We start from the raw sequence: 14507 nt of genomic DNA, 5'->3' as shown, positions 1-14507 counted from the left end.
GTCTTGTTCCCTGCTGACTCCAGCGCTTAGCACAGTGCTTCCACATAGGTCCTCAGTGGATATTGTTGAATGAATAAATGAATGAATTCAATAGAGAATACAGGTAAGGTGCAGTGGCTCATGCCTGTTATCCCAGCACTATGGGAGGCTGAAGCAGCAGTATCACTTGAGCCCAGGAGTTTGAGACCAACCTGGACAACATAGCAAGACTCTGCATCTACAGAAAAAAAATGTTTATTTAAAAAATTAGCCAGGTGTGGTAGCACACACCTATAGTCCCAGCTACTCAGGAGACTGAGGCAGGAGGATCCCTTGAAGCAGAAGTTTGAGGCTGCAGTGAGCGAAGATTACACTATTGCACTCCAGCCTGAGTGACACAACAAGCCTCTGTATTAAAAAAAAAAAAAAAAGGAGGACCACAGAGTCACAGATAAATAACCCAAAGCCTGGCAAAAGACTGGGCTGGCCATTGGGTATGACAAGGAGAGTGGCCTAGGAGATGCAGACCCAGGTAGAGGCTGGGGAAATATTGGGAGAGCGAAGAGGGGTGGCTGGGCCTCAAGCCAAGAGGACTTCTGGAGGAGAATGACCAGACCTTGTAAAAGGATATTCTGTCTCTGGCTGTAGCTTTGCGCAGGGATAGGAAGCAAGAAGGGAAACCAGGTAACTCTCTGCTGCTTTAGCTACAGCTACCACCACAGAGACCAGAACAGGGAAGAGTTTCTTAGTTCATCTTCTGCCCCAGCCTATAATGAGGACTTGAATTAGGAGGCAGTGATTTCTAGACTCAAAGATGAACTTTCATCCTACAATCCTCTGTGCCCATTTGCTGGCAATCTTTCCTAAGTGCTGAAGACTAATTGCTCCCCGCTGTTTCTTGTAAGCCTGGGGGAAAGTATAAAGGTCAACCTTCTTATCTCTACTGGTACATGGTCGGGGAGGGGTGCTATTATAGGTAGGAGATAGCTGAGGACCATGATGACACTTTGCTGACCTCAGAATTCCAGAAGTTAAAAAAAGAAAAAAAATCTGTGTGGGCATGGTGGCTCGTGCCTATAGTCCCAGCACTTTGGGAGGCTGAGGTGGGAGGATGGCTTGAGCCCAGGAGTTCGAGGCAGCACTGAGTCTTATTCCCACCACTGCACTCCAGCCTACATGACAGAGTGAGACCCATCTCTACCAAAAATAAAGATTAGCCTGGCATGGTGGTGTATGCCTGTGGTCCCAGCTATTCAGGAGGCTGAGGTGAAAGGATTACTTGAGCCTGGGAGATCAAGGCTGCAGTGAGCTGTGATGGAGCCACTGCACTCAGCCTGGGTGACAGAGTGAGACCCTGTCTCAAAAATAAAAACAAAAAACTGCAAGTAAAACAAGAAAATTCCCCAAGGCACAATGGCCATGTAGTTAAGAAAATGGGCTCTGGAGTTAAGCTTGGAGCACCTCTTGGGGCTGAGCACCCTCAGGCAAGCCTCTTAACCTCTTTGAGCCTGTTTCCTTCTATGCAAAAGTAATCACTTGTCCCTCAAAGGGTTGTTGAAGAGATGAATGAGATCATGTACAGGAAGATCCTGGAACACAGTAGGTGCTCAATACATGGGAGCACTCCCTGCCGGAGGGCCTTTCATTCTACAAAATAACTGGCCTGTCCTCTTTTTAAAATGCCAATGCGGCTGGGCACGGTGGCTCACGCCTGGAATCCTAACACTTTGGGAGGCTGAGGCGGGCAGATCACTTGAGGAGTTCGAGACCAGCCTGCCCAACATGGTGAAACCCCGTCCCTACTAAAAATACAAAAAGTAGCCGGGTGTGGCAGCGGGTGCCTGTAATCCCAGCTACTCAGGATGCTGAGGCAGGAGATGGCTTGAACCCAGGAGGTGGAGGTTGCAGTGAGCCGAGATCACACCATTGCACTCCAGCCTGGGCAACAGAGCGAGACTCTGTCTCAAAAAATAAATAAAATAAAATAAAATAATCAAATAAATAAAATGCCAGTGTCATGAAATACAAAGAAAAACTCAGAGACTGTTCCAGATTGAAGGCAACACAGAGCTTGGATTTCCTTTTGCCATGAAAGACATTCTTGGAGCAATTGACAAAAACCCCAATACAGTCTGTAGATTACTAGGTAGCAGTATTGTTTCAATGTTAATTTCCTGACTGTGATCGTTGTATACTAGTTATGTAAACCAAAAATTAAATTCTAAGGCCCCCCCAACCATCTGAATAAACCCCTCCTCTCGGCCAAGGGCATTCTAACGTTAACTTGAAAAACTGGTTTAGACTATGATGGAAGAGAGTTTGGACAAGCCTCATTATACTTTCCTCCCTTTTGGAATTCAAAAGTCGACCAGCATTAACATCAACACAGACCTTAAGTCTGATAAGAAACATTTACAATCTATTCTTCATCTGCATGATAAAACCATGGTCTCTACAACCCCTTATCATAACCCAGACATTTCTTCCTATTGATAATAACTCTTTCAACCAATTACCAAGCAGAAAAATTTTAAATCAACCTATGACCTGGAAGCCCCTGCTTTGAGTTGCACCACTCTTCCAGATGGAACCAATGTAAATCTTATATGTATGGATTGATATATTATGTCTCCCTAAAATGTACACAAGCAAGCTGTGCCCTGACTATCTTGGGCACTTCTCCTCAGGACCTCCTGAGGCTGTGTCGTGGGCGTGTCTTTAACCTTGGCAAAATAAACTTTCTAAATCGATTGAGACCTGTCTCAGATACTTTGGGTTCACAGTTATAAAAGAGAATTTCTTGTTTTTAGGAAATATACAGCGAAGTATTCAAGGGTTACGAGGCATTATGTATGTACTGTGCTCTTAAACAATTTCAGAGACAAGAGTCTAACTCTGTTGCCCAAGCTGGAGTGCAGTGATGTGGTCTCGGCTCACTGCAACCTCCACCCACCAGGTTCCAGCGATTCTCCTGCCTCAACCTCCTGAGTAGCTGGGGTTACAGGTGTGCACCACCACACCCAGCTACTTTGTGTGTGTGTGTGTGTGTGTGTGTGTGTGTGTGTGTGTGTGTGTGTGTGTGTTTTTAGTAGAGATGGGGTTTCACCAGGTTGGCCAGGCTGGCCTCAAACTCCTGACCTCAAATGATCTGTCCGCCTGGGCCTTGCAAAGTGCTGGGATTACAGGCATGAACCACCACGCCCAGCCTAAACTGTTAATACTTGAGGAATCTATAGAAAAATTTTGAGAATAAAGTCTGCAATTACAAAAGAAAAAGAAAAAGAAAGAAATGTATGGTTCCTGCCCTTGCAGAGTCCTGGCAGGGAGAGCACGTCTTGCTGGTGGCAGGCTTCCAGGGAGGGTGATCAACTGTCCAGGTTTGCCTGGGGTTGTTATGGTCTTGGCACTGAAAGTCCTGCATGCTGGAAAACTCCCAGGATGGTCAGTCAGCCTAATTCCAGGCAAGCTTTGTAGATGGAGATCATGGGTGCATACAAACCTCTGTTGGTCCAGTGAGGCTCCCTGCCTTGGGGGAGCCACTGAGGCTGCACCACCAGCCAGAGGCAGGCTCATAGTGGGTAGGCTGAGGGCAGACCGGACATCTCAGCCCACCCAGCAAGAGCTGGGCCAGCGGCTTTCTGGCAAAATGAGATACTCACTGCAGAGAACAAGATTCCAAGTAGGGCCGGGTGCGGTGGCTCACACCTGTAATCCCAGCACTTTGGGAGGCCAAAGCAGGCGGATCACTTCAGGTCAGGAGTTCATAACCAACCTGGGAAGCATAATGAAACGCTATCCCTACAAAAAATACAAAAATTAGCCAGGCATGGTGGTGCATGCCTATAGTTCAAGCTACTTGGGAGACTGAGGTGGGAAGATTGCCTGAGAGCAGGAGGCGGAGGTTGCAGTGAACCAAGATGGTGCCACTGCACTCTACCCTGGATGACAGAGCAAGACCCCCTCTCAAAGAAAAACAAAAACAGAAAACAAAAGATTCCATGTAGCCCTTTGCCTGAAATCACTACTGAGGCCCTGTAGGTGCAATGAACAAGGTGGGGAGGCCAGCCCTGCATCTCCAGTACCTTTTTCTAAGCATTTTTTGTAGAGATGGGGTCTCGCTCTATTCCCACGTTGGTCTCGATCTCCTGGCCTCAAGCGATCCTCCCATCTTGGCCTCCCAAAGTGCTGGGATGACCAATGTGAGCCAGCACCACTGGCACCTCTCAACCAGGCCCTCTCTCATCAAATAGTTAACCTGCCTCCCAAGCCTACTCAGATATGACTGCGGCCAGAACCAATGAGATGGATGGATGGATATCAACAGGGCACACTTCACAACCAAGGAATGTGGCCTACAGCACAACTTACCCCAGCCCAGCCCTCCTAGCAGGTAGATTGCCCAGCCCTTGGGCAATCCCAGGGTGCTCTGCAACACAGATGACTTTTTGAGGGACCTGCCTCCTGTTACCTGCTGAGGGGCGAGTCCCACACCTAAGTGAGGCGGAGGAGAGGCACCATCATCAGTCCTCATGAGTCACTGGCCAGGCTCCTTCTCTTTGTCCCTCCCCAACAAATGCCAAGCATCTGTGCTAAAGCAAGACTCTGGCTTGACCCCAGCCTTGAAGGGAAAATGGGGTTTGCACATGGACTTTCAGCTCCATTCATGAAAGCATAGATACGTGTGATTATAACAAGGATATAAGCTTGGATGCAGCAGGCTATTAAACACCATGCCAGGAGGACGCCATTCCATTTAACCCAAGGCCACTGTGGGGCCAGCTGTGAGTCAGGCTTTGACCTTGACTGCCTTCCTAATTTAGAGTGGCAGCTGCCCACCCAAATTAGCTGCCCCACGTTCAGCCTCAGCTCTGCTGTTCAAACGTATCTATCTACTTAGGTTCTTTGGAAAACAACTCTGAGGTTGTTTTCTTTTCTTTTTTGTTTTTTTGTTTGTTTGTTTTGTTTTGTTTTGAGACAAGGTCTCACTCTGTCACCCAGGCTGGAGTGCAGTGACACGATCTCAGCTCACTGCAGCCTTGACCTCCCAGTCTCAAACGATCCTTCCACCTCTCAGCCTCCTGAGTAGCTGGGGAGTACAGGTGTGCACCACCATGACTGGCTAATTTTTTCAATTTTTGTAGAGAAAAGTTTTGCCATGTTGCTCAGGCTGGTCTTGAACTCCTGGACTCAAGCTATCAATCCACCCACCTTGGTCTCCCAAAGTGCTGGGATTACAGGCATGAGCCACTGCACCTGGCTTGTTTTCTTGTTTAACTGTTTTTAAGCCATATATGTTCAAACAGTACAAACTATGGTGAAAAGTAAATCTCCCTCTCACCCTTAACCTCTGTCCTCTGCCTCCCTCCTCTGAGGGAATCATTGCCACCAGTGGCTGGAGGGTCCTTCCCCAGAATAGTCACCACATACAAGCCCACACCCCAAAATGCCCGCTTCCCCCACCATGGGAGTCCAGAGCACAGTTCACATGCTATCCTGTGCTTTGCTTTTCACACCTCACCCTGTTGGAAAGCTCTCCACATCATGCATACACACTTGTCCTTCTATGGTTGTGCTTTTTTCAAAGAGTGGACCCAACTGATTGAACCAGTTCCCTATTAACAGGTAATTGAGTTATTTCTAGTCTTTTGCGACCACCATACTTCCAAGAACGTCCTTGTACCTAGATCTTTTATCTCATTTACAGGTGGTAGTGGCTATTCCTAGAAGTGGAACTGCTAGTGTTTTAAAATATTTAAATTTAAATTTAAACATTAAAATATATTGGGTTAGGGACTACCACTCTTTTGAAAATTTCATGCAAAATACCATTTCTTTCTCGAGAAACAAACAAAACAAAACAAAATAAACTATGTGATGATTTTGCATTCAGTTATTAGAGGGAGGCTCATAGATGCCACATTAAGAAGTCTTGGTAGAGAGGAAGAGGACGGGTGCAGGAAAATTGTATCCGACCATCACCTCCCTGTGTGCATGAGTGTTTTGATTTGGTCATCACAGAGGAAGCTGCCAGTTTGTTTGCTGATGGTGACAGAGACACACAGTGGAGTTCAGTTCTGATTCCAAAAGTCAGATTCCTGATATTCTGCCACTAGAGTACATACCTCTCACCATGTTCATACTCTGGACCTCAGACTCCCAGAATGTGGCTGCTGAGCAGAAGTGCGTCTGGGGCTGCTCCAAACGGTGCTGCGCTGGGACACTGGGGCCTGCTGCAGACCCTCCCTGCAGCTGCTGCCTTGCGACTGTGAAACCAGAGCCTGCTAGGAAGGCTCTGCAGCTCACACGCTCAGTTAGGCTTTAATATTTTATGCCAGCTGCCAATAAGGCCTCAGGTGACAAGAGTCACTTCAGGAAAGTAGCGTGCAGAAAGCATGGACCCCGTCATTTCTCATTCAGGGTCCGCATCAGACTAAAGCGATCCCACAAGAGAAAAGCTAAAAGGAAGCTGAGCCATGAACAGCCTGTGGCTGGTGGGAGCCTGGCGTCAGCGAGCTCAGGGTCTTACTTCAGTGACTTGGCAGCCAGTAGCTTCCCTTGGGCCATGGCCACAGGCCACATCTCAGTGTCTGGTTGGCTCTACGTCCAAAGCCACTGCTCGCTGTGAAGACGTGGCGACGGCTGAGGCCAGACAGCTGAGGGCCCTGGCTGACCTTCCGCTGGCCCACTCACCTGAATGAGGTTCACCCAGGGCAGTTTCCACAAATCCAGAGCGGAGCCAGAGAGCCGGCCCGTGCCTGGCACGGGAAACACTCAACACCTGTCATCCCTTCCCTTCTCCTCCCTGTCCCTCAGAGTTCCTGGAGCTTCTGTTCTTCTGAGCCTCATGCTGCCCATGCAACACATCATGACCATTTTCAGGACCACAGCCTCCCTGTCCCATGGCTGTTTTCTGAGGTCGAGAAGTCACCCCCTTGGGCTTAAGCAACCACGAGGCCATGGATGGTCAGAAACTTCCCTGGGCGGCACTCCACAGACCCTCCAGTGGGCACAGCACGTGTCTCTCACACTTCGGAGAGAAAGGACCTGAGAACTCCCATTTCTGGAACCCCATGCCAGTTCTAGAAGGTTCCATCCTGAAGACAAAAGCTGATTTGTCAGCTGTGGCATGTCCCAAGAAGAGAAAAATACTTCACTTTGTACTGAGCACTAACTACACACCAGGTGCCAATTGAAGCCTCTGAGGTATGTTCACTTACTTATTTCTCCCAACAACCCCTTGAGGGAAGTTCTATTGTTGTACCCTCTTTTCAGGTGAAGAAACTGAGGCACAGAAAGGTGAAGCGCTTCCCCAAAGTCATGCCACCAGTAAGGAGCAGGCTGGGATTTGTAACCCAGGCAGCCTGCCACGTGGCCCCTGGCCCTCTTGGGGGCTCTTCCCTGAGCAGCCTCCAGAGGAGAGAATGGAAGAAGCCACTCTGTGCTCCTCCTCCTCCTCTCCTTCCTCCTCATGAGGGAGCCCCTGCCTGTGCAAGTGCTTTACCTGCGTCATCTAATGTCACCTTTGCAAATGCCCTGTGAGGTAGGAAGCGTGCTTAGGTCCCTTTCTCAGGTGAGGATGCCAATGTGAAGCCACCTGCCCGATAAGGCAATGGTAGACCTGGACTTGGCCCAAGGCTGTGCTGCCATTGAAACCCAGGCCCTCTCTGGGTGCTGCACGTGGAGGCCCGTGTGCAGATGTGGCCATGAGGAAATGATATGAGTGGCAAAAAGGCCAAGAAGCCAACGTGGGTGGCAGGAGGGAGAGAGGGAGGCTGTGGCAAAGTCTTGTTTACATCTTGCCAAGGAGAGCTGCTTGTCATCATCTACCTGAGGGTGGCACCTCAGAAGACAGCCTGGGTGGGGCCCCGCGGCATTGGGCCAGGGTCCCAGCCTGGGTTCTTGTCCCAGCTCTACCCTGATGGATCCCATCCCTGGCGGACCTGGGCAGAGGACAGGCCTTGAGGACCCTTCAGGCCCTAATGCTTTATGATGCTGGAGCAGGAAGCAAGGCTGACAGCAGAAACCTTGGCCCCAGTGGCTTTTTAGTTAAGTGCCTGAGTAACAGTCCACTCCCTACAGGAGGCACTCAGCCCCTCTCCACTACAAGCCCAGCCCCCTCCACGCACAAGCCCCTCACCCCCTAGCAGAGGGTAGTGCAGATAGCTTTACTGATTGGGCCCTAACTAGATACTAACAGCCACAAATCTGCCTCTCTGCTAGTCACTTGCTATGGATTAAAACAGATGCTGTTGCTATACCCATTTTACAGATGAGAAAACTGAGGCCCAAAAAGTTAGTCAGCTCATTCAAGGTCACCACAGACCCAAACACTAGGCCAACTTCCCCAGTAGGTACAATAGGCACAGTGATTAGAGACCATAATACTTTTAAGGACCCATAAAAACGTTTTAATTTCACTTAAAATCAGAGGGGAAAAAAATGAACTTTTAGGGTAAAGATAATGATTTCATATATAAAATTAACATATTCACCTTTATAGCAATACACCAGGAAAATCTATCTTTATTTTTTATTTTATTTTTTAAAATTAAGAATAACCTTTGTTTGTTTGTTTGTCTTTTTTTTTGAGAGAGGGTCTCACTGTGTTGCCCAGGCTGGAGTGCAGTGGCACCATCAGAGCTCACTGCAGCCTTGACCTCCTGGGCTCAAGCAATCCTCCCACCTCAGCCCCCTGAGTAACTGAAACCACAGGCGTGTGCCACCATATCTAGCTAATTTTTAAAAGATGTAGTAGAGATGAGGTCCTGCTATGTTGCCCAGGCTGGTCTTGAACTCCTGGGCTCCAGTGATCCTTCTGCCTCAGCCTCCCAAAGTGCTGGGATTACAGGCGTGAGCCACCATGCCTGGCCAAAAATCTATTTTTTAAACGTTCTTTTTAGCGGCAAAACGAACTCACCAAGGCAAAAGCACCTAGGGCTCAGGAAAGTCACCATGCAGCCCTGAAGAGGCAGACCTTGAACTCAGATCTGTTTCCCTCCCAGGGTCATGTCCATCAAAGAAACCTCCAGCCTCTTCCCCAGTATCAAAGCAACCACTCAGGGTAATCTCACGGAGCTGCAGAGTTGACGTCTGTCCTTGGAAGGGTCACGGCCAGATGGCCACTCAGCCACAGGCATTTGCCCAGCTGGCCACAATCCCTGTGGGCAAGTGTCCCAGGCTCAATTTTTGGCCTTCCAAGAAGCCATTGGAGCAGAGGAGCTACATTTCTGGGGCCAAGTCATTCATAAGAGAAGAGGAACAAGGCAAGCCGGGAAACATGCTTGCCCCTCAACTGGGAGAGGCAAGAGAAGATGACCAAGATCATCCAAAAGAACATTCCAGCTTTTCTTCTTCGCCTGAAAGAAAATAATTGACAGCCTCCACCAGGGAATTCTGTCCTCGAAAGTCCAGGTATAGCCCAAGAGGACAGAGAGCACTGGCTTTGGTGACAGGCAGATCTGGGTTTGGGTCCCCACTCAGCCATTTAATTTGCTGTGTGACCTTGAAAAAGTGACCTTACCTCTCTGACTGTTTTCCTTTCTTTTGTCTTTTCTTTTCTTTTTCTTTTTTTTTTTTTGAGATGGAGTCTTACACTGTTGCCCAGGCTGGAGTGCAATGGTGTAATCTCAGCTCTCTGCAACCTCCCCCTCTCAGGTTCCAGCAATTCTCCTGCCTCAGCCTCTAGAGTAGCTGAGATTACAGGCACCTGCCACCACGCCTGGCTAATTTTTTGTATTTTTAGTAGATACAGGGTTTCACTATGTTGGCCAGGCTGGTCTCGAACTCCAGACCTCATGATCCACCCACCTCAGCCTCCCAAAGTGCTGAGATTACAAGCATGAGCCACCGCACCCGGCAAAAATATGGAACGCTTCACGAATTTGCGTGTCATCCTTGCGCAGGGGCCATGCTAATCTTCTTTGTATCGTTCCAATTTTAGTATATGTACTGCCAAAACGAGCACTGTTTTCCTTTCTGTAAACTGGGAATAATAGCAATGCCCTTCCCCCAAAGGATGGTAGTGAGAATTGGCTGAAATAAAATGCTTTCTTCTATAGTAAAGCAGTTGCAAGGAGTAAAAGCCAGAAGAATATTTATTCATCGGTTTGAGAAACAAAATCATTGATGCCAACATTCCCAGGGCCTTTAGTAATTATGCCATGGGCTTGCCTGAAACACTGATAAATTTAGAGAAGCCACCAAAGCCACAGTAACTGAGGCCACACTATGAGGTCAGCCTCTTTTTCCCCCCAGGTCTTTGAGGTGATAGTTTAGACAGGAGGTAGGAATCTTGCTAATGAAAGGAGAGCCTCACCTTCAATTAAGGCGTCACCAGAGTGGGAAATTCATCAGCCCTGGTGATGGTGACTTACGCCACACTTGAGCCTTGCAAGTCCAGGATGACACAACCCAAGGCAGAAACCATGAAATTAGAACAAAGGTCTAAGTAATAAGCAGACCCGGGAGTTCCATCCAGGTGAGCAGGGCTGTTGCTCAGCAGGTGAGCCTGCCCCGCCATGGAGACTCAGTGCTAGAGAGAACCACATCTGCTCACACCAGGGGTCTGAACCCTGCTAATGCCATGGGGGGATTCTCACAGCCAAAAGCTCTTGTGATTCTTCCAATAATAGCAACTCCCGCCCAGCCACTTCTCTCCAAGAGCAGTGCTTCTCAAACCACACTGTGCACATGAATCAGCTGGGATGTTATTAGAACGCATCTTAAGGCAGCGGCTCATGCCTGTAATCCCAACATTTTATGAGGCCGAGGCGGGAGGATCACTTGAGGTTAGGAGTTTGAGACCAACCTGGGCGACGTGGGCACAAGACCCCGGTCTCTATACAAAAATACTGTTTTTTAATTAGCCAGGCATGGTGGTGTGTGCCTGTAGTCCCAGCTACTCAGGAGGCTGAAGCAGGAGGATCGCTTGAACCCAGGAGGTCCAGGCTACTGTGAGCTATGATCATACCACTGCACTCCAACCTCGGCAACAGGAAAAAAAGAAAAGAAAAGAAAGAAATACAGTTTAAGCTTTGGTGGGTCTTGAGATTCCACATGTCTGACAAGCTCTCCATGGATACAGCTGGTGAACAATGAGGGCCTAGACTTTCCTTGGGCCCCACAGACACCTTGGGTTGCCCTTCACCAGGTAGACCTGGGAACCCTGATCAGTTTGTACTCCAAGATTTAGGATTCAAGCAACCAACAGCACAACTATAAACTGGATCCCTCATGATTTCTTTGGGGGTTGAGGGGAAAGGGATCGGATACAAAATGAATTAAACATTTGTGGCAGGATAATTTATTGCAAGGTGATTTTTTTTTTTTTTTTTTTTTTTTTTTTTTTTTTTTTTTTGAGACAGAGTCTTGTTCTGTCACCCAGGCTGGAGTGCAGTGGCACAATCTTGGCTCACTGCAACATCCACCTCCTGGGTTCAAGTCATTCTCTTGCCCCAGCCTCCCAAGTAGCTGGGACTACAGGCATGCACCATCACGCCTGTCTAATTTTTGTATTTTTAGTAGAGACGGGGTTTCACCATGTTGTCCAGGCTGGACTCGAAATCCTGACCTCAGGTGATCCTCCCGCCTTGGCCTCCCAGAGTGCTGGGATTACGGCCATGAGCCACGGCACAGCGCCAGGCCCTTTTTTTTTTTTTTTTTTTTTTTTGACAAAGTCTCGCCCAAGCTAGAATGCATTGACGCAATCTTGGCTCACGGCAATCTCTACCTCCCAGGTTCAAGTGATTCTCATGCCTGAGCCTCCCAAGTAGCTGGGATGTGCCATCATACCCGGCCAATTTTTGTATTTTTAGTAAGGACAAGGTTTCACCATGTTGGCCAGGCTGGTCTAGAACTCCTGACCTCAGATGATCCGCCCACCTTGGCTTCCCAAAGTGCTAGGATTATAGGTGTGAGCCACCGCACCTGGCTGCAAGGTGAATTTTTTTTCTCCCAGCATACTGCCCTTTCCCCAACACACAAACACTCTTTTCAGGTAGCAAGACCCTTTGATGCCTTCTTGCCACAGAAATTTTTAAATTTCAACTAATTTCAGAAGTCAGGCACTTTCCTTTAAAAACGGAGGGCTCCAGGTAAAGTCCATCCTCTCCCATCACCCCTACTCCTCACTCCCAGCTTCAGACATCCCTACTGATATTTAGGCAAAGGTATTTTAAAAGAGAGATGTTTGCAGGATCATGTTGGACTGGCTCTTCCTTTCTTTTATTAAAAATATATAAGCCGGCCAGGCTCGGTGGCTCATGCCTGTAATCCCAGCACTCTGGGAGGCCGAAGCGGGTGGATCACCTGAGGTCAGGAGTTCAAGACCATCCTGGCCAACACGGAAACCCCGTCTCTACCAAAAATACAAAAATTAGCCAGGTGTGGTAGCAGGTGCCTGTAATCCCAGCTACTCAGGAGTCTAAGGCAGAAGAATCGCTTGAACCTGGGAGGTAGAGGTTGCAGTGAGCCGAGATCGCACCATTGCGTTGCAGCCTGGTGGCAAAGCAAGACTCTGTCTCAAATATATATATATATATATATATATATATATATATATATATATATATATATATATACCCAGGGTGCCAGGAGGGCAGAGGGGACAGTGACTGCCCCTTCCCATCTTGTGTAAGATGTAGTTGCAGGGTGGAGGTAAATAGTGATGGCACTAAAGGGAAGCTTGGGGGCCTTCAGTCTCCCCATTAACTTCACCAGGACCCCTTCCCCAATCCCTGAACATAGCTAACCACAACACTCTGGAGATGTGGATCTCAGCGCCCGAGGGGAGATTCCCTCCCACAGGGATGAGCCCTGCACTGGGGAGCAGAGGTGTGCTCTCCACTGAGGCAGCTGGGCAGGGCTGAGCTCAGAGGGGCTTCCAGCTGCACCTAGGCTCCTGTCCCAAGCACACTCTTCCTGGAAGCAGCCCCCACAGACTCCCAGGACCCAGAGATCGGGACTTCCGTGGTGTCAGTATCAGAGACCATGGCATGGAAATGCAGGGCCCCTACCCCCGACTTTGGGTGAGTTTCCCATCGTGGTGACATGACACCTGGGAGGGGGAGGGACCCTAAAATTACTGAAGAGGAATTTATGGCCACCTCTGTCTAAGGGAGCTTGGGGTCAGACCTAGGGAGTATCAGTAGCATTTTTAAAAGTGGTATCATACCTCCTGCATACACTTAATGATATTCAATATTTAGGAATGCATTTACTTTTTTTTTTTTTTTGAGTCTGAGTCTTGCTCTGTCACCAGGCTGGAGTGCAATGGCGCGATCTAGGCTCAAGTTCCGCCTACCAGGTTCAAGCAAGTCTCCTGCTTCAGCCTCCTAAGTAGCTGGGATTACAGGCGCGTGCCACCACACCGTGCTAATTTTTTGTATTTTTAGTAGAGACAGGGTTTCACCGTGTTAGCCAGGATGGTCTCAATCTCCTGACCGCATGATCTGCCTGCCTCGGCCTCCCAAAGTGCTGGGATTATAGGCGTGAGCCACCGTGCCTCAGGAATGCATTTACTTTTAAAGTAATATACATACTATAGCTTAGCAACACATTATCAAATAAATTATTTGATGAAAAATTGCAAAAGTTACCATCTGTGAAAATAATCTCCCAGTATTGTTTCTTAGTGGACCTCTCCTGGTCTTAACTATTCTAGGCTGGGAAACATTGGTTTGTCCCTGAGCAAACTGCACTCCCTGACATTTTTTGAACATTAAAAAAATTATCGCAAAAGTTTTACACATTATACAATTCATTCATTATTCAGTAAACTCTTCACCTTGATCCTTTTTTCAAAGTGTTAAAATTCTGAAGTCTCTGTAAAATAAAAATACCTTCCAATTTTTATTTATTTATTATTTTATTATTTTTAGAGACAGGTTCTCGCTCTGTTGCCCAGGCTGCAGTGCAGTGGTACCATTATGGCTCACTGTAGCCTCAACCGCCTGGGCTCAAGCAATCCTCCCACCTCAGCCTCCTGAATAGCTGGGATTATAGGCACATGTCACAAGCCCAGATAATTTTTTTATTTTTTATTTTTGTAGAGACCGGGTCTCACTATATTGTCCAGGTTGGTCTTAAACTCCTGACCTCAAGCAGTCCCCTTGCCTCAGCCTTCCAAAGTGTTGGGATTACAGGCATGAGCCACTGTGCCCTGCAAAAACACCTTTAGGTGCCATCTAGATTGAGTGTTACCTATTGGTAACTCTGCAGAGGCAGCAATTCATGAGCTATGCTCAAACTTTTGTCATCACTGCTGCCAATAGCCTTTCCCAAGGAGGTAGATCTGAGAAACAGAGGGAGATCCTTGGACATGGTGGTAAAATTCAGGAGGAAAAAGAAATGCAACAGAAAAGCTGCTTTCTTGTGCTTCTCCTCTTTGCTAAGACTGGCTCCCTGCAGGCCCCTCCTTCCGTGAGTAACAACGGAGGCGGGTTCTCTCTTTTGTTCTAGGTACAGTCATGGGAGAGATGCTGCCTCTTCCCCGAAGGCACAATAGCACCGATATTTGAAGAGTCAGTGAT

At 48.1% G+C, this 14507-nt stretch overlaps 1 non-coding gene across 1 annotated transcript; it reads right to left on the bottom strand.

The window, feature by feature from the left end:
- Positions 1–9836: 9836 nt before the first annotated feature.
- On the bottom strand, positions 9837–9943 carry LOC129457980 (U6 spliceosomal RNA). The gene has a single exon (XR_008649495.1). It is a non-coding gene; the product is annotated as a U6 spliceosomal RNA (small nuclear RNA).
- Between the last annotated feature and the right edge of the window lie 4564 nt (positions 9944–14507).

This window comes from Symphalangus syndactylus, chromosome 11 (genome assembly GCF_028878055.3).
Source record: "Symphalangus syndactylus isolate Jambi chromosome 11, NHGRI_mSymSyn1-v2.1_pri, whole genome shotgun sequence".
Taxonomy (NCBI): Eukaryota; Metazoa; Chordata; class Mammalia; order Primates; family Hylobatidae; genus Symphalangus; species Symphalangus syndactylus.
Note: the sequence above shows the minus strand (reverse complement) of the source record. Positions and strands in the feature narration are given on the sequence as shown.